The sequence below is a fragment of the Myotis lucifugus genome, unplaced genomic scaffold (genome assembly GCF_000147115.1).
Source record: "Myotis lucifugus unplaced genomic scaffold, Myoluc2.0 scaffold_455, whole genome shotgun sequence".
Lineage (NCBI taxonomy): Eukaryota > Metazoa > Chordata > Mammalia > Chiroptera > Vespertilionidae > Myotis > Myotis lucifugus.
In genome coordinates, this window is record NW_005871503.1 from 372945 (window position 1) to 386446 (window position 13502).

Here is a 13502-nt window from a genome sequence, read left to right on the forward strand (position 1 = left end):
CACTGGGGCTCAGTGAACAAGTCATAGCACTATTCATTTAGTTGTATGTGAGAACTGATTACTAAACTTTCAGGAATTTTGCAAGCCAGTTGTTAAACCATGGCTAGCTTGAAATAAGTCCATAGTGAGAGTATTTCTATTACAAAAACTAGTCAAACAGTGCAAAACCAGGGCTATCTCTAGTCCGTTTATCAGCACACTGCTGTTTGTATCTCAGAACTTTCAATCTAATGTTTCTTCTACATACAGAAACTATCAAATGACTATGTCAAGTTACTTTTCTATTATGCATCACAGAAACAGTAAAGACATTATGGTCAGGTTGTTATTTTGTTTTCCTTATTTGCCTTTTATGTCTGCAAAGAGCCTAAAATTAATTGTTCTGAAGATAGATGGCTCATCATTTCTTGAACAGGTACATAAGAACATTAATTAGAATCAAAGAAATTACTTATGAGTCTAATATTCCAATTTTCTATTTTAAGGGTATTTTAATTCTCATTCATTTTGTGTTTCCAGTAAATCTGCTATAGATAATCCCAGAGGCAGCATCAGGTTACAGAATCTATGAATTTTTGTCTGTAGATAGTTGAAGCTGTAATTTATGTTGACCTAGAATCATAGATCATATATGGAGTTCCTTCTATCACTGAAAGAATTTGAGCATAGCTGTGTCTTTTTTCATAAAAATAAAATAAAATTTCATTCTATTTCAAATATAAGCAAGTGTTTCACAAACTCTGACTGATGAAACTGGGGATGCAGGAAATGTGAATCTTTCTATCCTTTTAGTCATTTTCCAAGTCTCTAGTATCTCATCACCATCACCATTAAAAAAGAAGAATAACAGGAAAGAAAAGAAAAAAATAGTTGCCTTGTTTCAAGAAATTATATAATACAGGAAAGTGTTGAAAATGACTTGTATTTGTGTTTTTCTTTCCTCAGAAAAGGTAAAGAAAAAGAAAAAAAAGGGCAAGAAAAGTGTGAAGTGATTCTTCCTTTTGTGAGAATTGTAACTATAGTAGTAAATTTTGAAATTGTACCCAGTATTTCTTTCTTATTAAGAAATGAAAACACCGAATTTGAGCACATACACATATCTTCTCTCTCTCTCTCTCTCTCTCTCTCTCTCTCTCTCTCTCTCTCTCTCTTTCTCTACTTATAGTATATAATTTCTTTGTTGTTGTTATAAAATGTAAAAGATTATGCCTTAAGCCAAAGTGTTTTAGTTCAAATATAAGCTACAAGCTCTGTGACTTTATTTCACTTCTCTGTGTTGATTTTCTCCCATCTACAAAATGTGGATACAAATAGTTTCTATCTCATAGGGTTGTTATAAGTATTAAAAGAATTAATATATGTAAGGTACATAGAACTGTCTATAAATTATTTTAGAATGCTGCCTGCTATTATTACATGAATCCAAAATCATTTTTACCTGAAGTAAGTTTTTAAAAACTAATCAGTTAGCCCTAACCAGTTTGGCTCAGTGGATAGATCGTCGGCCTGCAGACTGAAGGGTCCCAGGTTCGATTCTGGTCAAGGGTATGTACCTTGGTTGCAGGCACATCCCCAGTAGGGGGTGTGCAGGAAGCAGATGATCGATGTTTCTCTCTCATCGATGTTTCTAACTCTCTATCCCTGTCCCTTCCTCTCTGTAAAAAAATCAATGAAATATATTTTTTTAAAAACCTAATGAGTTAACTCAGAAAGTATAATAGTATTAGTTGTAATTATTTCAGATATCACTTTACTTCTCAAGGACTTGTGTGCTACACTCATATAGTTTAGGAATGTGCAGACACAGTCTGAGGAGGGCATCAGCAGCACAGGCTCAGGATAAAGAAAAGGACCTCCCACTTCAGCTTTAAAGGCCAAGTATATTGATATATATATGGAAGTGTACATAATAAAGACCTTATGAAATCATGTGATATCTGTATCACTTATAATTCCATAATCTCTGAAATTATCCTTATCTCAGATATCTTTTAAAAAGAAAAAAAACTTATTTGTATTAGAAATATTTACCTGTATTTTTATCTTTTAATAACTCTAACTTCACATTTCACACTGGGGTGAAGGTTAAAGTGAGAATTGTTATCATTTGATGGTATATGCCTAGCAAAAGCCCAGGAGACATATGGAAAAAGAGAAGAGTGTATGGTCCTGATATGAATTACTATAAAAGATGACTTTACAATTTTATAATGTACTAAGCTGAGAATCAAAAATGGTTTTATATTCTGCAAGTGTGGAGCTTAATTATACAGAATAGGTAATTGGAAATCTCATGTGTACAAAGACATGCATCTCTCAACAAAAACACAGAGGTAAAAATTGAAAAGTTATATTCTATAAAATGACTTTATTATGCAGTACTTATAGGACATCAAGATAGGTATAGACTAGTAATGCTATTTACAAATCTGGGAAATCATATGCTGTTATAATATTAGGTAGCATCAATAAAACAGGTCCAGTTTGTTTTTCTAGGCTTTATCTGAATAAATATATATATACACATATATATAGTTATATAATGTATGTTTATATATTGGTACAGAATATAATTTATTCTTATATTTATATTTTAATTATAAGAAATATAACTCATATTTATAGATTAAATAGCTTCAATTTCAATATAATAGTCATAAAATATATTGTAAGAAAACAATAGTCTATAATTTTAATTTAAAAACTAAAACTTATGGTGTGATAGCTCCTCATTCAAAATCAACCAGAGTTAAGTCAATATTTAGAAGCTTAGATTTTCAAATAGCACTGACAGACCAACTTGAGTGATCTTTACAGACAAAATCAGAAAATAAAGAATACTTTAAATATTAGCCTTTATAATAATAGGGAGGTGTTCCTTCTATCACTGAAAGGATTTGAGCATAGCTGTATACACAAGTACTTCCAGCATTTTAAATGAAATTAAAGTTGTCTATAGAACTGGTCTTATTATTCATTACTGTTAAATGGCCTCTGCACACAAAGCACTCATCCTCTCTGCTCATCATTAAAAGGACCCAATCTAAAAGAGCATATCATGTATGTTAACACTGGGCCATTTAATCAAACAACCTTTTTGCTGAAATATCTATCAAAAAAAGGGGGGGGGAATGCTTTTAGGGGTAAGGTAAATGCTTTTGTGGATCCCTTCACAGGTTAAAACGGTCACTCAGCGGCACTTTGAGTACAATGTAGGGCCTACAGAAGCAATCAATCGAATGGCACTTTAGTCTACTGTATTTAACAGCACTCAGAACAAGTGTTATTTTCACATGGATTTCCCCGAGCTGAAACGAATTTATCCCTTCTTTGTGCTTACACAGCACATGATTTCTTCTCTCCTACAACATTTGCCACATGTTGCCTTATTCTAAGCTCTACTTTTTTGTGTAAAAGGGTAAAATTCCAATCTTACAAATGTCTTCATAAAATAAATTTTTTTCCATTTTCCCCTCCTCTACATACCCTCCTTCTAAATCAGTAATTTTCAACTGTTATGCTGCAAGAATTTTTAAAACATGCAATACCTGACTATTTAGCCGGGGCACTGACCTCATTTCCCTTACATTGTCAAAAAAAAAAAAAGACAACACAACACAACAATAGTCATTCAGTATAAATGCATCAATTTCTTTTGTCAGATCAGCAGAAACTACATTTTTGGTGTGCTGCATAATTTTAGTAATTAGTTTATGTGTGCCATGAGATGAAAAAGGTTGAAAATTACTGTTCTCAATCAATACTGTAAAGCACATGCTTGCTACACAAAATGCTAAGCTGTAAATCAATTGATACCACTATTTAAAAAACAAGTAACATGGAAAAGGAAAGAAGAGTGAACTAGAATAAAGGCACAATGTCATATTTTATATACTTTTAGTCTGTACACTGGCATAGAAAACTACCAGTGTTTCTTTCTTTCTGACCAAAAAAATGTTGGTAGTATATACCATGCCATGAAAAGTAAATTATTTGTGTGAATTTGAGGTCTACTCAATGGCAGTAGACTGCTATCTTCTCATGGGAAAATTCAATCGCAGAATAAAGTCTTATACTTCTCTGCTCCTAGTACCACATGGGAAGTACTAAAAATCTTTAAGTTGCATTAATGAAACCAATGGAATTTACATTTGTTTAAAAACTTCCCGTTAAAGAAGTCAGTATCCACAGGCCACTATCATCCAAAAAAAAAAAAAAAAGAAAGAAAGAAAACAAAAAAGAAAAGGTTTTAACTGACCTAGCTTTAGTTTTTTTGTTTTTTGGTGTGTTTTTTTTTAAGTCTGGAGAGTTGAGGAACAGAGAGCAGACAGTTCTAGTTAAGAGGTCATGGATGAAACTTGAGAGCTTTAAATTGTTTTATAATTCAGCTGTATAAACAATTCTACAAGTTTACTCTTTTAATCATTTAGAAGCTATCCTATATAAAAATCATTTAGAAGTTATATATATCCTATATCCTAAAGCCTAAAATGCAAATACACAACGACCAGTCGCTATGACACGCACTGACCACCAGGGGGCAGATGCTCAATGCAGGAGCTTCTCCTAGCCCACAGGCCCCAGGCCAGCCAAGGCAGGTGTCAGCAGGGGCCCCCTGATCAACCCACCAGTCTCCTCCCACAGATCAGCCCTGATCACTGGCCAGGCATAGGGACCCTACCCATGCATGAATTTCGTGCACGGGGCCTCTAGTTTATTATAATAAAAGGCTAATATGCAAATTGCCCCCTTGACTGGGAATTCAACCAGGAGTTCAACTGGGAGTTTGACCAGGGGATGTGGCCAGCTGGCCAACCGCCCATGGCCCCTCCCCCTGGCCAGCCCTGCCCAATAAGACCTAATTGGGTTGGGTCAGCTGGACCCCACCCATGCATGAATTCGTGCACCAGGCCTCTAATTATCTCAATAAAGGTCCTGAGACCTTAGGAGTGAAAAAAAAATAAGAGCTTTGAAAAAGAAATTAATATATCCAAATTAAGTCTGCATGTGAGGTGACGGGGAAAAAAAATCAATCACAGGTTTTGACCCATGAGTATTTTGCTGCTCATCCATAAGAAGGTGAGATCATTAAGTATCATGTGTTCCATTTACTACTACATATTTGCATCCTCTTATGAAGACATGGGATACAGTCATTAAGAGCTGTGCTTTAAGAAACTCTTAGCATGGCTTCAATAAGACACTCAAAAGAAGTACTTTAAAAGTATAAAACAAATTAGATGCTGGGTTTGTTCACGTGACACCAGACAAATTACTTAGACTAACTACATACTGATATATTTCCAGAAGTAAAGAGTTGTTTGGTGTTACATATAAAGACATCCTTAAGAGAAATAAGAGGGAAATAGAGAAACTAATAACAGCCTATAATGGTCCCATTTCTATCATGCTAAAAAAAAAGAAAGAAAAAGATCCAGAGAGAATGATTGATTCATGGATGTAAGAATGTGACATAATATAAAACAGAAAGCAGACGATGGAATGTAGTGTGTGGCAAGAATGAAATTAAATGTGCCTTAGTCTGTCTTGGAAAGCTAAATTTTGCCAGGAGATGGCTTAGAATTTGACTGGTTCCTTGGAATAGTACCAACTTGTCTGTAAGCTTACAGTATATATAGTGTCTCCATAAACTTAGTCTATCTTTGGCTGTTTGATTAAGGGCCATTTACTCCTCAGTTTTGTGATATATTAGTCAAACTACGCTTTTAAATGAGAAACATTCTTATGGAGGAAAAAGTAAAGTAAATATAGTAACACATAAGAGACCGAAGAAGTCATCTCCCTTATCATCATAGCAGCACCAACTAAATCCTTATAAGGCTGTCAGGCTTGCTGTGTGAATATCTGAAATAAGACTTCTTTATTGCAACTGTCAACACCTTCCACACCAGGATCTGCCCCACAAAATGTGTGAATCTACAGATACTTTGTCATTATATGACACTTATTATAAACAGAAAATCTTATCAAGATTCATGACATATCCTGATTTAAAGGTCTCAAAGACCATAGAGTAATCACATAAAATGTAACTACACTGCAGTAATTATTTCATTTTTATATACTATGCATAATTAGCTTTAATATAATCTATCAATTGTAAAAATAAGACATGCAGTCATTTCCTTCAGCTTAGAAATACAAAACTTCACAAAGGTTGTTATGAGAAATAAGAAAGTTACTATAAAGGACTTTACAAATATGAATAGCCATACACTGTCAAAAATTATCAAAGAACATTATTTAATGTGAATGAACTGGCAATTTATGTAAAAGTATTTATTTGTAAATAAACAGTTTAAATGAGTTGCTTTAGTGTAATCAGATCACACCATTATATTGTGTTTAGTTATGGGCATTATATTCTAAAAGGAAAGTATACAATTTTAGAGCATATTCAGAGAAAAATAATATGCTCTATCCTTTAATGTAAGCTGTAGTATTTGGGAAGATTTAAACTGGAGAAAAGATGAATCAGAAGAGACATAATGTTTTGAATCACATATATGGCTGTCATGTGAAGAAGAATTGTTTTCTGTGTCTCCAAGATAAGGGAATAAAATAAAGAAAAAAAAGGTAAGTGGGGAAACACTGACAGTGGGAGGAAGCTTTTTATTCTATACTAGAGGACCGGTGCACAAAAATTCATGCACTCTGGGGGGTCTCTCAGTCCAGCCTGCACACTCTCACAATCGGAGACTCCTCAGGTAGGGTCCAGTCCCATGGCAGCATGGCTCTGGTTCCCTGGAGCCTGTGGGTAGGGGGAGGAACCAAGAGGCCAGTCCGATGGCAACATGGCTCTGGTTCCCTGGAGCCTGTGGGTAGGGGGAGGAACCAAGAGGCCAGTCCGATGGCAACATGGCTCTGGTTCCCTGGAGCTTGCAGGTGGAAGGAGGGACCCAGAGGCCAGTCCAAAGGCAGCATGGCTCTGTTCCCACAGCTCCCTTTCGCCGCTGTGCCACGGGCAGCCAGGACCTAGGACTGACTCTCACCACGGGTGGTGAGGACCCAGGACTGACTCCTGCTGTGGGTGGCCAGGACCCAGGACTGACTCCTGCCACGCCGCCGGGACCCAGGACTGACTTCCGCTGCACTGGCTGAGACCCTAGCCTGGTGTTCAGTCGTCCGTCCAGACGTTTAGGTTGTGACGGACCCTGGCTCTTTATATATTAGGATGATGTTGAGTCTGGAGTTCTCTGTGAATAGAATTAGCTATCTACATACTGATATATTTCCTGAAGTAGAGTTGTTTGGGGTCACATATAAAGACATCCTTAAGAGAAATAAGAGAGAAATAGAGAAACTGACTAATGACACCCTATAATGGTCCCATTGGTATCATGCTATAAAAAAAAGAGAGAAAAAAGATCTAGAGAGAATGACTGATTCATGGATGTAAGAATGTGACATAATATAAAACAGAAAACAGGCGATGGAATGTAGTGTGTGGCAAGAATGAAATTAAATGTGCTAGACATATTCACATACAACTTGGTTTAACTACTGTGGAGAAGTTTCAAACCTAGGAAAGGTAGTGGCTAAAAAAAACTATCTTCCAATCGTTAAAGCACTTAACACTTATATAAATACTAGAGGCCTGGTGCACGAATACGTGCAGCAATGGGGTTCCTTGGCCTGGCCTGCGGGATTGGGCTGAAACCGGCTCTTCAACATCCCCTGAGGGGTACCGGATTGAGAAAGGGCACAGGCCAGGCTGAAGGACCCTACCAGTGCAAGATTAGGGTCGGGGAGAGTCGCTGGAGGTTGGCCAGCCAGGGAGGGACCGCGGGAGTGATCCAGGGTGTGTCTGGCCCGTCTTGCCCAGTCCCGGTCAGCCAAACCCCAGCAGCAAGCTAACCTACCAGTCAGAGCATCTGCCCCCTGGTGGTCATTGCACATCATAGCGACTGGTCGACCGGTCGACTGTCTGCTCCCTGGTGGTCAGTGCACGTCTTAGCGAGCGGTTGAGTGGCCTTAGCATATCATTAGCATATTACGCTTTGATTGGTTAAATAGCCAACCAGACACTTAGTGTATTAGGCTTTTATTATATAGGATTATACAATGAACATGAATATATATTAGAACAATAAATAGTCTAATTTATGTGTCCTATGATGGGGACATTATTATGAAGAAAAAAAGGTGATCGTTATCTGTCTCCATGGCACTCACTATTGCCACTTTCTAGTTGAAGCCCCTCCTATGAATAGCTACTGTGCTAATTTTTATGATCCCACTCCTCTGGATAAAATTAGTTAACCAGAAGCAGTTCAATTTCTCTGCATTCTAGAATAACAGCAATAACTTAGGGTAGAGAGAGATGTTGGCATGGACAGTGCCTCTCTTGTATCATCACAGAAAACCTAATGGATCTCTCTCTCTCTCTCTCTCTCTCTCTCTCTGTCTCTCTCTCTCTCTCTCTCTCTCTCTCTCTATATATATATATATATATATATATATATATATACCTGCATACATATAGTACATACGTAGCACTGAATCATCATTCAGATGTTATTGACTGAGTAATCTCTTTAATAAGGCTCTACCCACCCTGAAGTTTTTCTCATTATGGACCTTGGAACAGGCCCAGTTTGGATGGAGTTAGGAAAGTTAAATTCCAATTAAATGCATTCTACTGTCCTAGTCTATGAATACCTTATAATTGCTTGCCTGAACTATAATACTCTCCTAAACTCCTGTCTTCCTCCATTCCATTCAGCCTATGAGATATGGGCAGATTAATCTTCCCATATCACTGCAAGTGACATATATCTGCCTACAAAGCTTTAGTAGCTTACCATTAACCACAGAACAAAAATAGTAGCTATTGTAATTTATTGATTACAATGTGTTTTAAAGATTTGATTTTAGTAGCAGTATAGACTTTAAAAGGGAGGTAGAAAGATTATGTACCTGAAAACTTCAATAATCTGGTCAAAATATTGAGAACCTAAATGTGTTAGTAGTATTTACCAGTATAATTTCAGGGGGAAAATTACACATTCAAGAAATGTTGAAAATTTTTAATTGTTTTGAGGCTAGTTTGATTTACAGAGGAAAAGAAAAAACCAAGTTGGGTGATATTAAGGGACTAAGCGGATACTGCTACTGCTGCCAGTTACTATAATGAGGGAAATTAGAACAGGCGATCAATTTTGGGGAGGAATAGTTTAGTTAGAAATGGTTATGGGAATGTAAATTGTTCATTAATTGAAAATAGGGCAAGGGCTTTGTTTATAGTTGGGGACTTGAGATAGGGATTTGATCATAATGGTGAGAATTTAAACATTAAGAAGACGTTAAAATTCCTGGGAATACATGCATTATCAGAGAAAAATGGCTTTAACCAGGGAAGAACATAATGTCAGAGGTTGAACTTTAAATAATACCTACACTCGAGAGGGCAGCTGAGAAGCTAGAGTTGGTAAACATTAAGCACACATATAGGAAGAGATACAGCAGAGTTCAGTGCTATAGACGTTCAGCAGAAATAAACTGTTGTAATATCAAAGAGGATGCAGATGATAAAAGGCCTTTATATTTGTGATGTAAAAAATCTCATCAAATCCAAAGATGACATTTGAAGGGTAAGAAACAAAGTGATGGAGATAGATGACAAATTGCATGAGGATTAAAAGGAAATGGAGGTAATGAATAACTTTTGTAGCATGCCATAATTTATAATGGGCACTTTACATACCTTAGAACATTAAGAAAATGGATAGAAACTGTTTGGCTCAAGTAAGATAATTTTTAAAATTAAGGAGATTCGGCAATCTTTAAAGACAGTAAAGGAAAAGAAGACTGATGCAGCTGGAGGGGGTAAAAATAGGAAGCTAATTCTATTCTGCAGTACACTGAATGGAGAGAACATATGAGGGAAGGAAATGTAGCAAGTTTTACAGGACCCACTGAGCTAAAAACAACAACAAATTAGAAATAACACTTTGTCTTCACTTTTTTCCCCAGGAAAGAGAGGTGAGATCATCTTTTGAAATTGAGTGTGGATCAGGGGTTTTCAAAGAGACAAGTCTGCAATAGCCGTTCAACTAACAAGCAAGCTGAATTTTGACAGCATGAACTTATAATGGATCAAGTCGTCCTAGGACTCCACCATCTCCCATCATGTGATAATAAAGAATTAGGAATGTAGGAATCAAATATTGTGGAGAAATTCAATATTGAGTATTTGCTTATGAGCATGGCAAAAATTTACTACTGAGATAAAATCAAAAGCAAACATAATCTGATGTAATTTTAAAGGGCCCTTACACACTAAACCAACAATTTACAACTTCTTTTCCCTTAGACTGTCAAAAAAAACAACCAACCCCAAAAACAAAACACAGTGACAACAACCAACACAACAATATCATCTGGTGTGAATGAATCAAAATTATACCTTTTTTTGTCAGATCAGCAAAAAAATATAGAATATCTATTTTGGTGTGCTGCAGAACTTTAGTAATCAGTTTATGTGTGCTATGAGGTAAAAAGGTTGAAAATCACTACACTAAACTATGAAGATATTCTAAATATGGAAGTTCTTTTTAATTAGCTATATAGGTATTAAAATATTTCCAGAAATTTCTAGTGTAAAATTGACCAGTTAGGCTTTCTTAATGTCATTCTTAGTGTCCCATAATAACAATACCCTAACTTTGTGAGGTGCTTTACAGTTCATACAACATTTTCATATGTATTACCTCATTTGGCATTCACAAGTCTCTTGACAATGTCTCAGTTTGAAGTCTAACAACTTGCTAAAAAAATCCTATATTAGCTCTTTTCTATTTCTTATGTAATCTAAATCCTCAGCAAAAAAGGTGCCTTGGATTGAATAGGTCTTGTGCCCAGAAAGTCACATTAATGTTTCTCAAAACATTACCCCCTGTTCCCATTACAAAAATATTCTGGCCCAAGAATCTAATCATGTGAAATTGCCATTTAAAGACTTTCAATAGTTTCCCATTCCCTTAAAACAGTGGTTCTCAACCTTCTGGCCCTTTAAATACAGTTCCTCACGTTGTGACCCAACCATAAAATTATTTTCGTTGCTACTTCATAACTGTAATGTTGCTACTGTTATGAATCGTAATGTAAATATCTGATATGCAGGATGGTCTTAGGCGAACCCTGTGAAAGGGTCGTTCAACTGCCAAAGGGGTCGCGACCCACAGGTTGAGAACCGCTGCCTTAAAATAAAATCCTTTTAGATGTTTTCATGACTAACCAGACTAGGCTAGGACCCATGTGTGTGCTTCCACAAGTTCTCATAACACCCATCTACTTGTTGTTGTTATTCCTCATCCACCTGAGGATATTTTTCCATTGATTTTTTTAGAGAATGTGGAAGGCAGGAAGGAAGGAGGAAGAGAGAAACATCAATGTAAGAGAGACACATCGATTGGTTGCGGTCCACACCTGCCCCAGGGGATCAAACCTGCAACCCAGGCACGTGCCCTTGCCCAGAAATCGAACCCGTGACCTTTCACTGCCTGGGCCCACACTCTCACCCTGAGGAACACCAGCGAGGGCTCATAATACCCATCTTAATTTTGTTTTTTTTCAATGTTTGCCTTTCCTGGTAGACTTGAACTCAAAATTTCCTATATCTAGCATATCGTCCTTTGACATACCAGTAGCAGGTGACTAATACATATTTGTTTGCGGTACAGTTTAATTATAAGCAGGAATGAATAGTTTTCAGCTGTAAATCAATCAATTGATAACCTCGCTCCTTTTGAGATTTGTAAAATTGATACTAGTATTCTGGAAGACGAACTCACTGTGATTGGGTTGGCAGCATCGATGTCTAGTCCTCCAGAGCCGGGCTTTATAGAACACAGGGACCTCACCAGCAAGTGGCATCTGGTCAGATTGCGTGAGAGTAATATTTACCCTTTCCTGGTGGACACCCCCACCTTACAAAACTACACAGAGGAGATCCATCTTCACTCAAACCTAAGTTCACAACGAGGACACTTCTCTTTAAGAACACAATGATCTTCCACAGACTTTTTAACAACTTGCAGTTGTGGCAAGTTTTCTCTCGGGCTTATTACCTTAAGCTGGTCCTTCTGTTTTACCAGCTTCAATTAACTATACACTGAGTGGCCAGATTATTATGGACACCCCATCAGTACTTCGTTTGGGCCACCTTTTGCTTTCAATACAGCGGCGATTCTTCTTGGCATTGACTCCACGAGATGTTGAAAGGTGATGCGAGGAATCTGACACCATGCCTGATGGATAGCACTGTCCAGTTCTATGAGATTTGATGGTTGTGAAACCAGCTGCCTGATGGCTCTAACTTCGTCCCACAAATGCTCAATTGGATTGATATCTGGTGATTGTGGGGGCCACCTAAGCAAGGTAAAGTCTCCCTCATGTTCTTGAAACCACTCCTGCACAATACGAGCACCATGGCATGGCACATTGTTGGAAGAAGCCATCTCCATTGGGATACGCCATCAACATGATAGGATGAACCTGATCAGCACCGATACTTAGGTATGGTGTGCTATTCAGACGTTTATAATGATCTGGCCCTCTAGCAACTTCAGCACGAAACTATAGCTAATTTGCCTACAAAAGTGGGGTGGTCATAATAATCTGGCCACTCAGTGTATTTAATTATGTTATGACTAAATGGATGTGGCTAGAAAAGATAGCACATAGCAATTTATATGTAAATCGTTACTTTACGGGTTAAACATTTTTGAAAATGGAAAATCAATAAAAAGGAACCTTAATTTCAAACACAACACCACAAAGGGGAGGGAGGTCACTATTTTTGGATCCTGCGATGGTCACACAACGAAACACTACTCCAAAGAAGCAAATGGTAACAGAGGTCAACACGCTGTGTGACCTGCAACTACTGAATGTTTAAAGCATTTGTACCTTCACTAAGTGCACTGCACGCTCTTAACTGTCGCTGAAAACAATGGGCAGACAAGTTCAGGGTACCTTGCAGAAGCACATTTCCTATTGCAGAGAAGGGAGGGAGGCGGGGAGGGGGACTGGTTCTGTCCCTGAACCGTGCCACCCCGCAAATAACCCACTCATTCCTCACAGGACGAAGCTGACCAGAAGGGCCTGCTGAACAAGCAAGGTTTGGGCAGCGAGCAGCAGGGGACCTTGAGCGGGCGAAGGCAGCCCGCTGGTTCCAAAGCGCCCAATACGAAAGGTCTGCACTCGCCTTATTTTTCCAGCCCCTGACCACCAACCTGCTCACCCTCACCTCCCCGCGCAGAAACGCCGCAGTGCCAACCTGGGCTCCAGCTGACACTGCGAGGAGGGAAAGGACGCCAGGTCGCCCTCGCCAGGAGCCAGTGACAGGTGAGCGCGCACACGCACCCCGGCCGCCCGCCGTTCCCGCGCGCTCTGCCGTCCGACGCCTCACCCGCGGGGTTACGGAGCCCGTGGCGCGAGGGCAGCCGGGGGCGCGTGCCGCGCCGGGAGTCCGGCCG